General features: G+C 42.8%; 1 protein-coding gene and 1 long non-coding RNA gene across 2 annotated transcripts in view; one reads left to right on the top strand and one right to left on the bottom strand.

Moving 5' to 3' along the window:
* Positions 1-12,968, bottom strand: part of MAML3 (mastermind like transcriptional coactivator 3) — a 318,874-nt gene that overhangs the window by 54,654 nt on the left and 251,252 nt on the right. The window lies entirely within an intron of this gene.
* LOC146060345 (uncharacterized) lies at positions 4,933-7,124 on the top strand. The gene is made up of 2 exons (XR_014470422.1): positions 4,933-5,088; positions 6,985-7,124. It is a non-coding gene; the product is annotated as an uncharacterized LOC146060345 (long non-coding RNA).

Below are 12,968 nucleotides of genomic sequence, written 5' to 3'. Positions count from 1 at the left end.
TGTAATGTTTACCTTATATAGGAAATATAATCTTCTTTTAAGCAACATTTTTCTGTTTGAATTCGTATAACAAATGTGAGCGGCGCTGGCATTTTTAGACGATATTTAGCATATCTCTCAAAGAGCTGTTGATACTTAAAGGGTTAAACCCAACAATAACAGGCATATCAATGGACTCAGTTTGGTTTCTAGATTATGTTAAAATGGATATGTAACAGTAGAGACATTACTAATCCATCTCACATACCATTCTACAAAGCATTACAGATGTAATCAGATTTCTTTAAAGATTTATTTCTATTGGGGTACTCAATCCCAGCAGATATATCCGATCCTTGGAAATAGCTGCCATTTTTGCATAGAATAGACAGAATTTGCATTCCATCTATTCAAGGTTCTTTTTTTCTGCAACTTTTGGGAACATTCTGAAAGTGAGAAAAGATGTGGATCGTCAGATAGGTCCTGGCCAATATATCTGAGCATTGAATACCCCCCTATGTGTTAATTACAATTTTTTCCTAAAATGTATTACAGAGTATACTATTAGCCTGAGTTCCGAAGGTGAAGGACTTTTGTGCGAGTCCAACCTGGCATTTGTCTTGTCAATGATTGCTGCTTTAAAATAAAATGGGCAGACTCAAACAAAAGTCCTACACCTCCGGAACTCAGAGACTGTGCCGTCATTGGGCTACTTTGATGCTAATTTCTGTCTTCTGGTTTGTGTTATATATTTGCACAATCTTTGGGTCAGTCCAGAAACCCCACAGCAATACATACTTACAGGTATATTATACATTATATATATATATATATATATATATATATATATATTTATACTATTAAGCTTGCTCAAATCAAAGGCTTCCAAAGCTAGTCTGCTACCTTCTGTGTTTGTGCATGTGTAAAGAAATAGATGTAGTTGCACACTCTGCCAGCAGATGGCATTGATTCGGAGACTCACGGACACTATATATATATATATATATATATATATATATATATATATATATATATATATATATAACCCATACTTCCTATGTAATTTCTAAACACCTGAGTATCCTGAATACAATTCATCTGTAAAAGACCCTTTGAGTGCCGCATCTTTTTTGCAATTTGTATATATATATATAGATAGATAGATGTAGCGGTGGCACTCACTCAATAAGTCAGACCAGGAAACTTGGTTGTTGTCACCAGTGTTTCAAATACCTTGATAAAGAAGCCGCACTGACTTTGAAACCTTGCGGGTTTACAGGGGGATGGAGGCTGGTCCGGATTGCGGCTTTCCTCTTGTTTCCTCTGCCCACAGTGCCTGTAATTCCGACACTGTCCTTGCAGAGGTTATTGCCACTAACAAAATGACCTTCCATGAAAGTAGCTTCAGTGTGCCTTCCTGAAGAGGTTCAAAAGGTGCTTCCGTCAATACTCCTAAAACTAAATTTAGGTCCCAAGGTGCCAAAAGTGATCGGAACTTAGGTTTTATCCTTTTTGCTGCTTGAATAAACCTGCGTACTTATCTGTCTTCTGCCAGATCCCAATCTAACATGGCCCCTAAGGCTGACACTTGAACTTTTCATGTACTTAGCGACAAGTCCATTTGCAAACCAGCTTGCAAAAAAACCTAACACTGAAGATACTTCACGTAGGACCTGCTGACTTGACCCGCACCAAGATATGTATTTTTTCCATACTCGATAATAGGCCTTAAAGGTTGGCGACTTCCTTGCTTTAAGAAGTGTGCCGATTACAGTGTCTTCAAACCCTTTAGCCTTCAGTGTATTGGTCTCAACAATCAGGCCATCAGTTTCCATGTTGATGGCTGTGCCTGATGTACTTGGCCCTGGACTAGCAGATCGGGCAACGAAGGTAGGAACCATGGTCCATGTACTGCCATCTGTATCACTTTGGCAAACCAAGCCCGTTTCGGCCAGTAAGGAAGTACTACAATGACTTCCGCTCCCTCTCTTTGTATCTTCCTCAACAACCGTGGAATAATAGGAATTGGAGGGAAGACATATGCTCTGAACATGTTCTATGTTGCCGTCAGTGCATCCACCTGTTCTGCCCGTGGATCCTTGAACCTTGAAAAAAACACTGACCCCATTTCTCAACTAACATGTAGAAGACTTTTTTGTTGAGAGCCCACTCGCCTGGAAGACATTTTGTCCTGCTTAATGCATCCGCCATTTGATTGTCTTTCCCAGCTAGAAATACTGCCGAGATGCTGTGTACATGATTCTCTGCCCAGTGTAACAGGTGAGTTGTTATCTCCATGAGACGACGACTACTCATCCCGCCTTGTCGGTTTATGTACGAAACTACGGCCCGATTGTCCGATCTTATAGTTACCTCCTTGTTCTCTAATTGGTCTTGAAAATTATGACAAGCCATAATTACTGCTTTCATCTCCCTTAAATTGGAATGCATGGTTTGCCACTTTATCGACCACTGGCCTTGTGCTATCTCTCGACTGCATGTTGCTCCCCAACCTCCTTGGCTGGCATTCGTTGTTACTGTAACTTGGTTTACCGCCGCAAATAACCTTCCTTTTTCTAGTCGCTTTTCGTCTGACCACCAGGCCAAATCTGATTTTACAGACCTCGTCAGTACTATCCTTTGGGTAAGTTCTTCACTGTTTTTGTCCCACTGTGACATAAAACAGGTTTGAAGTTTCCTTGTGTGAAACCTCGCCCAGGGTACCGTCTCTAAATCGGCTGCCATTAATTCAAGTGTACTCATGCAGTCCTTGGATGACACGACTGACTTCTTCAGCATTGTTCTCATCTGCTATATTAACTTCTCCTTCCTGGTTGTTGTCAGCGCCACTCATGTTTTGAGTATCTATTGTTACTCCCAGATACTGTATTTTTTGTGCTGGAATCAGCTGGCTTTTTTTTTTATTTATCAACCATCCGTGGTGTTTTAAGCATTGAAGAACTACTTCTGTGTGTTTTCTCACCACTTCCTTTGAATTTGCTACGATCAATATGTCGTCTAGATAAGGCCAAAGCTTTATGCCTTCCTGCCTTAGCTTTGCTATGAGCACAATTAATACCTTTGAGAATGTTCACGGCGAAGTCACCAGGCCGAAGGGGAGTGCCGTAAACTGGTAACCGACACCCTGTAGCCGGAATCTTAGAAATTTTTGATGGCTTACGTAAATAGGAATATGCAGATATGCATCTTTTAAGTCTATAGATGTCATATAGTCTACATATCTTATATCTGGAATTATATTTCTTACTGATTCCATTTTGAATGTTCGCCCCTGCACGAACTTGTTCAGACGCATGAGGTCTAGGATGGTCTGAAAACCTCCCGACACCTTCTTTACCACGAAGAAGAGAGAAAACCATTCTTGCCTCTCTTGCTCTTTTGGCACTACTTTGACTACTTCTTGCTTCAACATCTCTTCTAGGCTTGAGAAAAGTGCTTGTCTCTCCTCCCTGTCCTTGTGTACCGGAGATTCTACTATAAGACTCCCTGGATATTTTATGAACTCTATCTTGTATCCGGACTGTATCATTTCCAGAATCCACTTGTCCGTGGTGGATTTTCGCCATGCCTGGTAAAACTGAATGAGCCTGGCGCCTACTTTCTGTATCTTGGCATCATTGTTGCTCCTTTCGGAAAGGAAACCTTCCTTCCTTACCTCTTTGGGTACGAAAATTCGCTCTGGACATCCAGTTCCCTCTCCTATATGCTCTCCTAGGTCTGTAAGCCCTTGAATCTCTGTATTCTTGATGCTGATACCTATTAAATTTATTCGGTATGTTCTTTTTAACCACCTTGTCCTGGGGTAGCCACACAAATTTACCTCCGGATATCTTGGAGATTAGCTCATCTAATTGTTTCCCAAACAGATAATCACCTTTGAATGGTAAGGACAACAATTTATTTTGTCTTTAACCATAGGGCCCGACGTACAGCTGCTGCTATGGCCCCTGTCCTGGCAGATAGGCGTATCGCATCCATAGATGCCTCACACATAAATTCTACAGCCAATTAAATATCTGAAATCATGTAAAATGCACCCCAAATGTCATTTTTTACACTGTACCACCCCCACTATCAATGGCAACGTGGCGAGCGCAGTGAGCTCGCGACGGGCGGCGGTACGCATCCTACGACCTTTTCATACCCCCACTATCCACGTCGGCGTGGAGTTGAGAACAGAAAGTGTGGCGAGCGCAGCGAGCCACCGAGCCCGAAGCGTGGCGAGCGCAGCGAGCCCCGCGAGGGGACGCGGATACCTTCACAGGTATCCATGTCCCCTCGCGGGCTTCACAGGTATCCGTGTCCCCTCGCGGGGCTCGCATACGCTCGCCACGCTTCGGGCTCGGTGGCTCGCTGCGCTCGCCACACTTTCTATTCTCAACTCCAGGCTGACGTGGATAGTGGGGGTATGAAAAGGTCATAGGACGCGTACCGCCACCCCTCGCGGGCTCGCTGCGCTCGCCACGCTTCGGGTTGGCGTTGATAGTGGGGGGTGGTACAGTGTGAAAAATGACATTTGGGGTGCATTTTACATGATTTCAACTCATGTCCATAATTTCTGTGAAAAATGACATCGCATCGCATCACATCGCATGCGATCTGATGCGATCGCATGCGATGCAATGCGATTTTTACCTTTACAATGCACATCGTGGGAGCCGTGATTGTACACAAGTACCTACTCATCTTGCCCAGGTCCTCCTTAGTGACAAAAGTACCAGCTAATGCTGTTTTAAGCATATCCATTGGGTTGGTCATTTGTGCAAATGGTATTTGATGATGGGTCTTACACACCTCACAGAGGTTGCCCACATGTTTATCTGATAATAATTTTTTGCATAGAGTACATTTGGATATATGCGCTCTCTTGTGTTTGGCTTTAACCTCCTTGTCTTTGCTGGTTTCTGACCTGTGTAAATAGCTGCCTTCTGCATGCACGCCTGTGGATGCCGCCGCTTGTAGCTGCCCCCGGAGGGGTCCGCATGCGGGCAGGAGACTTTTCCTCCAAGAGGGACAGGCATACCCTCCCCTTCTGCCGGGAAGCTGAAGCTGCGGCAGAGGGACATTTCAGCAGCAGCTCTTCACAGGGTAAGCCATTGTTTACACTACCCGGAAAGGGAAAAAAAGACACTGGATACAGGAGGAGGTGTCTTCTTATAGGGGCTGGTGTCTTTTTTTCCCTTTCCGAATCACTACCCAGAGGGGAGGAACGCATAGTTCATGGCTGCCATGGGGGAGGTAGAGGAAATATATGGTACTTATGTATTATCACAGTGCCCACTAAGCTATAAGCTATTTGCTTAGTGGGCTATTCTGCGTAGAAAATCGCATTGCATGGGCCATTGTAAGTGCCGATGCAATGCGATCCGATTTTCCTATGTAATTTATTTAGTGCTCTTTTATTTATATTGTATAGGGTGTACAATGCCATTAGGTATACAATAATGACATACAATGAGGTTTTAGGCACCCCCCCACTATCCAACTATTTATACAGTGTGGCGAGCCCAAAGTGTGGTGAGCGCAGCGAGCCCTGCGAGGGGAAAAGGTCGGAGGACACATTTCGCTGCGCTCGCCACGGCGTGGATAGTGGGGGGGGGGGGGGGGGGGTGCCTAAAATCACATTGTATGTCATACAATGATATAATTGTATAGGTAATGTAATGCCATCGTACACCCTATATATGTGGGAGGTGCGATGCAATGCAATGCGATTCCCCGGGGCTAAGAGAGCAGTGAATAAATTCGCATCGTATCGCATGCGATTTCCCTATGTTGCCGTACGTAAGAAACTTGGCCACCGTGATAATACACAAGTACCAAATATATATATATATATATATTGAGAGACACTTCCAGACGTTCCGGCACAGCCACTGAAGTAAACTGCTTGGACGGGTGCCTGCACAGCAAATCTTGCTCGTACACTCCAACAGACGTGTTAGCACTCCGGTCACTTGAAAAAGTTTCTTTATTTATTTGGAAAAAGAGCTCTAAATTGCATCCAATTAAGCAGTTATTTTGGTTAGTAAGCAAGTTAGTCAGTCACACTTTTTGATTTGGTTAATCTCAAACCGGGAAAATTATAAGCAGGCTGCACATTGCTCACTCATTCAGCCAAAATTGTATGAATCAAAGATTTTTTTGCTCAATACTTAGGCTCCTTTAGACTCAAGCAGGAAGATACGAATTTGTAATCCACTTTCGGCGAGATACGGCTGGCCTGGAGCGGGTCCCCGGCTGCTGGTCTTCCCGATTGTGCAGCCCTCTCAAGGACTCCCTGCTCCGGCGTTGGTCTCCCCGGCTCTAGTGGTAGGAAGTGACGGTGATGGTGATGACGCGTTTCCCCGCCTTCTATACGTCAGCGGCTTCATCATACTAACCAAAATAACTGCTTAATTGGATGCAATTGAGAGCTCTTTTTCCATAACAAACAGGATACTGGATTAGAACAGTGAGTATATTACTCAAAGCCTCATCTAGGGCTAACAAGCCTTTGAAAGCCCAGCTGGGTGATTACAACTAGCCAGTATATTCTAACACTGCAGGTTGTTATATAAAGGTTTCGAATTTTTTATGAATGTGTTTTAATTCTTGTGTACACATGTTGTGATACATAATTCTTCTGCCGGCCGGTGGTACTGTACAGTATATTGAATTTATTGTGTTTTTATGAGAAGTAAAAAATAGTAATAAACAAACTATTGTTTAAACTTGATACTTGAGTTATAGTCCTTAAAGCGCCACTTACTTTGCTTTGTTCTGATTGATTGTCTATTCTAAGGGTCGAGTATCCCTTATAAGCGGCAGCTGGGACAATAATTAGTGCCCTGCGCTTGGTTATAAAATATTAGATTTTGCTAACACGTCTGTTGGAGTATATATTGAGAGATATATCTTTATTTTCTGAAACTATAGTCGGTATGGTAATATAACTTTGTACATGCATTGATTCATGCAACAAGACACTTGTTCTCTTTGTAGCAGGAGACCAAAAGAAAGCAGAAACAAAGAAGACACAGCACAGTGAAGGGCAGGGGGATTACACATGCCTGGAATTCCCCCTCCGGGACAGTGATGCTGAATTGGCTTTTACAGGAAAATAAACTGTTGCCCGCTTTGTAGTATTTTCTGGATGTGCTCAGTATGCAATGTACATGGGATGCAGTTAGCTTTCCGCCTGTTGGGAAGCTGGTAGTCAAAAGTCAGTTACAGTATAGTTGATAGACAATGCCTAGGTCGACAGTGACTAAGTCGACACTTAAGAATGATCGCAATACCCTAGGTTGACATTGACAGAAGGTCAACACAAGCTTTAGGTCAACATGGGTTAAGGTCGAAATGAGTTTTTCACGTTTTCTGTGTCTGTGTCGAGTCAAGTGTACTGCATCCTCTCATATGGATCGCTGCACTGGCCATGCTTCGGGTACCGTGCCTCACTGCGCTCAGCACACTATTTTATTCTCGGTCTATGCCCACTTAGTAAAGTATGAAAAACCCACATTTAAGAAAGAAAAACTGTGAAAAACTTGTGATTTTTGTTGACCATGCCCATGTCAACATTAAGCTTGCAGCGACCTTCTGTCAATGACGACTTAGGGTATGTCGACCATTCTTAGGTACCGGCCTAGTTACTGTCGAACATTAGTGGTCAACCTAGTCACTTTTGACCTAGACATTGTCAACCCAGGGACCCCAAACCTCAAAATACTAGGTTGTGGGTTGGAGGGTGGGTTGCGTTAGGTTGCGGGGGGGATAGGGTTAAGGTTTTTAAGAAGTCACAGCACCATGCCAGTAGTCACAGCATAATAATAACAAAAAATATAGTTCTTTAAAAAATCTATGTCGTTTAAACCAGCCAACCCTGCTAGTACATCTAGTAGGTAAAATCCTAGGAGCCCACAGCGGTGACTGTATTTTCCATAAGCATCTTTTGGTTCAGTAACACTCCTGTAATGAGAACAGAGCAGCTCCATACAGCAATCTCCTCGGCCCTCATCACAATTTGTTTCCCAAGGTCAGAAGATAACATTCAGTGTGTCAAGATCTGCAATTCTTTTACTAAAAAACCATATTAATTTATTTTACTTTTACTACACAATGAGATGCCGTCATAAAATAGCAAAACGCATTACAGTTCCTTAGCATTGGCAGCAATTGCCAGTGGAGCATATTTTGCCTTAGTGATTGATGTCTATTTCTAGCAAACATATAAATATAAATTCAGATTTCAATAATTGCTGTTTCTGAGACAGCCGTGTCACCTCCTGTGGCAGAGAAATGAAGGTATACCTCCGTACATGTACTAGGTACAATAGAGAGGCAATCTGAAATGGCTATTTGGTACAAAGGTCATGCAAATATTAATGACACAGACAAAACAATGAATTGTATCAGAGATAGTTTAACTTCTTCAAAATGCAAAGGTCTGCTGGGCCATGGGAGATTTACAGCCTGCCGCACTGCTGAACAGTTTGCAGTAGGAGACTATGTATACAGTATATCATGGAAGGTGTTATCAGAATTATCCCCAGGCAGAGAATCTGCTGATGAATATGGCCGGTATGATTTGAATGCACTGAGCATATTTTGGGAACATATATAAAACAGATTCAGTAGTTTCAGGAACACAGCTGGATGGGAAGCAGCTCCACTTAATCTTTGATAATGATCAGAATGACTTTGGGGTAATTCATCACTATGGACTCAAACCAATCTGTCTTATTTAGAATCCAGGCTAAGAGGCATATTTATCCAATTATATTTGCAGCATATCCTCCTTTATAGGGGGTACCAGCAATTATTAAAGATATTCTGAATGTGTGGAAGATAGGACCAAAGGAGATACGGTATGTTTATACATGACACAATCCCAACATCTTTTGACCAGAATGGTTTCCATGTGGCTGCAAAGATTTGTTGCACTCTCAGTTGTGCATCGGTTGCTAATGCCATCATTTATTGTAATAAATTTGACACAAACTTTGCTAATTGCTACTTTATACAGTTCTGGATGCATCATGACATGATGGGACATGTAAGCCAAGGCAAAGGCACATACCTCTGACTAGAAATGAAGGGTTGGTTATGTACTCCTGGCAGTAAGGATCCTAACGGATTGAAATATCAACCTTAACCTACTCCTCCCACAGTCTAGCCCTGACTGTTCCCTTCTGCAGCCAAACCTGGTCTCCTCCCATATACTTACCCTAACGTCCCCTCTTGCAGCATATCCCCCCCACACACACACACAGCCTAATCCTCCTCTTAGTACCTATCCTAGCCCCTGTACCTACTTTTAGGATCTGTTGGGATTCTGTTATTGGTATTGTGACTGTCAGGACCCTGACCTCACCCAAAGAAGAAGTATCAAAAGCAGAAACGTCCTCCTGGTGCCATGATGCTAATTGATCAGGTTTTTGTAGCTATTTGTAACCCACAATGTAGATGCATAGAGTGGCAATGTGGATGGAGGCATATACTGACTGTGCTGACAGATTGCAGTGACACTATCCAGCCTCAGTTTGTCCCCTTAGCATGGATAGTCACACAAAAGGTGGTCTCCTCAGTACAAACATTTATTTATTTTATTAACAGTTTCTTATATAGCGCATACAAATTCCGCAGCACTTTACAGAGCATGATATGAATGTGATAATAATACACTGCATATACATACTTAGCTATGGCACCATGCTCCCTTACAATCATACCTCACCATAAGTTGGCCTTGCACTGGTCTTGTTACCTGCGTTGGGTAAGAAACATATTATGTTCAGAAGCTTTTATTTATGTATTTTGTACAGGGATTTTCTGCTTGTGTCTATCTTTAAAATAAAACACAGTAGTGTGGCTGTTGCTATGTAGACCAATATATAGATTAATTCATTCATTCATTCTGTTTGTGAAGTAACTGCCTAATGGTGGTTAACAATATACTCATATTGCCTATCATTGTTCCAGGAGATATGAAAAGAGGTGCCCCAGCTTTATTTAATTGCATCATCAAGTGTTTAGAAGGTAGATGTGGTCTGATTTTGACATCCCTAGTTACAACTTTAAAGGCTGTCAAGTTGCTATCAGGGATAATTGCCTGCTACACCTTTATCTAATGTCAATAATCTTGTTAGGAAAAATAAAACCTGATCTCAAAACTATCCCCACCTGCCGATCTACTGTACTACATGATTTCAAGCAATGCCCTCCCGCCACTCCACCCCTGGGCAAACTTCTGGCATCTCCGATAGGCAAATTCTAGGCACCCTTGTGTTGGGGATCAAACAGTTTACGCTTCATAAATGACCTCTGTGAATTTTGCATGAGATCCATAGCAGGTAAACCAGAGGCATACAACAAAGGAAAATTGTGACATTCCTATGTAATGTCTCTTGTATCAGACATACTTTGGGGGAATTATCTGTGAAAACTGGGACCAATTAGTAAGTGATCATTTACCCTGATCAATTCAATTCTGACCTTTGCCGAAAAAGCTTACAACTACAACTAGTGCTTGTTTCACCCAAACATATCAGTAATAACAAATCTACTAGACAAAATACTGTATCATTCACATTTAAAATAGCAACAAAAAGCAAAACATTTTGAAAAAGATAAAGTACACAGAAACCTTTCTAATAGTGAGTATTTCCTTTTTTGGACATTGTTAGAAATTTGGATTACTGGTCTGCAAAATAATAACGGTAGAGCTAAAACCATGCTATCTGCAGTGCTTCATGCCTTAGCTGAGGGAGGCCATTATACACGGCCCGAGCTTCTCTGTCTTATGCAGCCCACACACGCACCGATTCCAGCGTGCATTGTGGGCTTAACTAGCACACACAGCATTGCATCGTATGCCTTGTGCATACGATGTGCATGCGATGCGATGCTGTGCTAGAAAAAGCTAGTACAAAAAGTATGTGCAGCACATACTTTTTGTACTGTACGATGAGGTGCCGCGGGAGCGCGCACCCCATCGTACAGCATCGCACCGCCGGCATCGGCGCGTGTGTGGGCTGCATTACACAGTAGATCTCTATGTGGCAGTTCAGTAGCTTAGCTCTGAGTAAAGCTGCCCATACATGCCCCGATACGGGCGTGCGTTCCGTGCTTAACAAGCACGGATCACATTGCATTGCCTGTGCATGCGTTGTGCATGCAATGCGATGCAATGTGATGAAAACAAAGTACAAAAAGTATGTGCAAGCACATACTTTTTGTACTGTGCGATGAGGTGCCGCGGGAGCGCGCACCTCAAAGCACAGAACACACAGCCCGCATCGCAGCATGTATGGGCAGCTTTAGAGCTTTGCATTCTAGTTGATGTCTACCTACAACAGTTTGACATTTTAACTATTTAACCACTGTATAGAATATGATTCTGCAATTTATGAAGGCTTGTGCTAATTAGGAAATACTACATTGCTTCATGAACAGAAACAACCTAAGTTCAGACTAGATCAGAACACTTCAAATTAAAGGCAACAAGCTTAGGCCCAGAACCCCTGTCACTGCTGCGGAGATCATGCACAACAGCTGAGCATGAGTGACCTACAGGTACAACCCACTCTTGGGATCTGACAGCTTACGGCCATGAATGTATCTGCTGGCCAGCGTGCTGATTTACATTCACCCTAGCACTTACACAGGTGCGTGTGGCTGTAGAACAGGGAAGCCAAGCAGACTGCTGGGAGGAGGATTCCTGCAGACAACACAAATTGATCACGTTGTTTTTGCTACAGTTATATTTGCACACAGCAACAGAATTTCCTAAATATTCCGTCAGGTCAGTAAAAAGCAATCCAAGAGTATACAGGCGTGTGTGTAAGACAATAACAATTACTATGGCAGAGCTTGCCTATCCGCCCAGAATTATGGAACTCCACCAGTTCTATAATACACAGGGCAGGCGACAGGGGGGGGGGGTCAAAGGGGACACTCGTACCGGGCCCCATGCTTATGAGGGGCCCCAATCCAGTAACCCCCCTTAATCTGGTCACCTGTCCGGCTACCAGTGACATCACCGCTAACCATAGGAAAAACCAATGCTGCACCCTCCCGTCTGCCCTGCCCTATTATGCTGCATAGTGAATATTAATTATCATTTTTTTTTAATACTAAAAACACATTCAATGTTATTAAAATCTGGGTGTGTTGTTGGGGGGGGGGGCAGAGATATCAGTGTACCGGGCCCCAAGATTTTTGTTGCTGGCCCTGATAATACAATCATACAATCATCAAGCATTGCTTAGTAACTATTAGTAACATCTGACTCTGCATTCCTCCTGCTGGATATGATTTAATAGCAAAGAACAGACTAGCAGTGCCCTTATCAATTAAGTATCAGGTGGTTACAAGTTATAAAACAAATCTACTGTGCAGTATTTCATTTGTTGCAACTGACAGCTGAACAGGCAGTATTAGAGTTACTGTCTGCCTCCCATGATACGTATTGTGGGCCTGATTCAGAGTTAGATTTGTTACACAAATAAGGCGCTGGTTATTTTCAAACTCTATTTATGTCTATCTATCTATATATGATAGGAGGAGGAGGGAGAGGACTACTTTGTCTCTCTAACTGCTGCCTCATGTCCTTACCCTCCCTGCCATCCTTACTTCTTTCTTCAGGTCTCCTTACCTGCACCTCATGTCACCTGTCTGTCTCCCTGTCCTTCTAGATTGTAAGCTCCTTAGAGCAGGGCCCTCTTCCCTCCTGTTGTCACATCACTCTTCTTGCATTTCAATTACAGCTCTCTTACTCACCTACAATCTATACCTGCATCTATTCTCATTCACTTCCTTATATCTCAGCTGTATTGTGTACTAAGATTTGTGCTGTTAATTGTGCTCTGTTTTTAATCTTCTGTCGCTGTTATGTCTAGTTCTGTGTACCCTGTACTGTTCTAATGTGTTCTATATGTACGGTGCTGCGTACCACTTGTGGCGCCTTATAAATAAAAATATAATCA

The sequence above is a fragment of the Crinia signifera genome, chromosome 1 (genome assembly GCF_055691185.1).
Source record: "Crinia signifera chromosome 1, ASM5569118v1, whole genome shotgun sequence".
Classification (NCBI taxonomy): Eukaryota; Metazoa; Chordata; class Amphibia; order Anura; family Myobatrachidae; genus Crinia; species Crinia signifera.
This window is presented reverse-complemented; position numbering and strand designations above follow the sequence as displayed.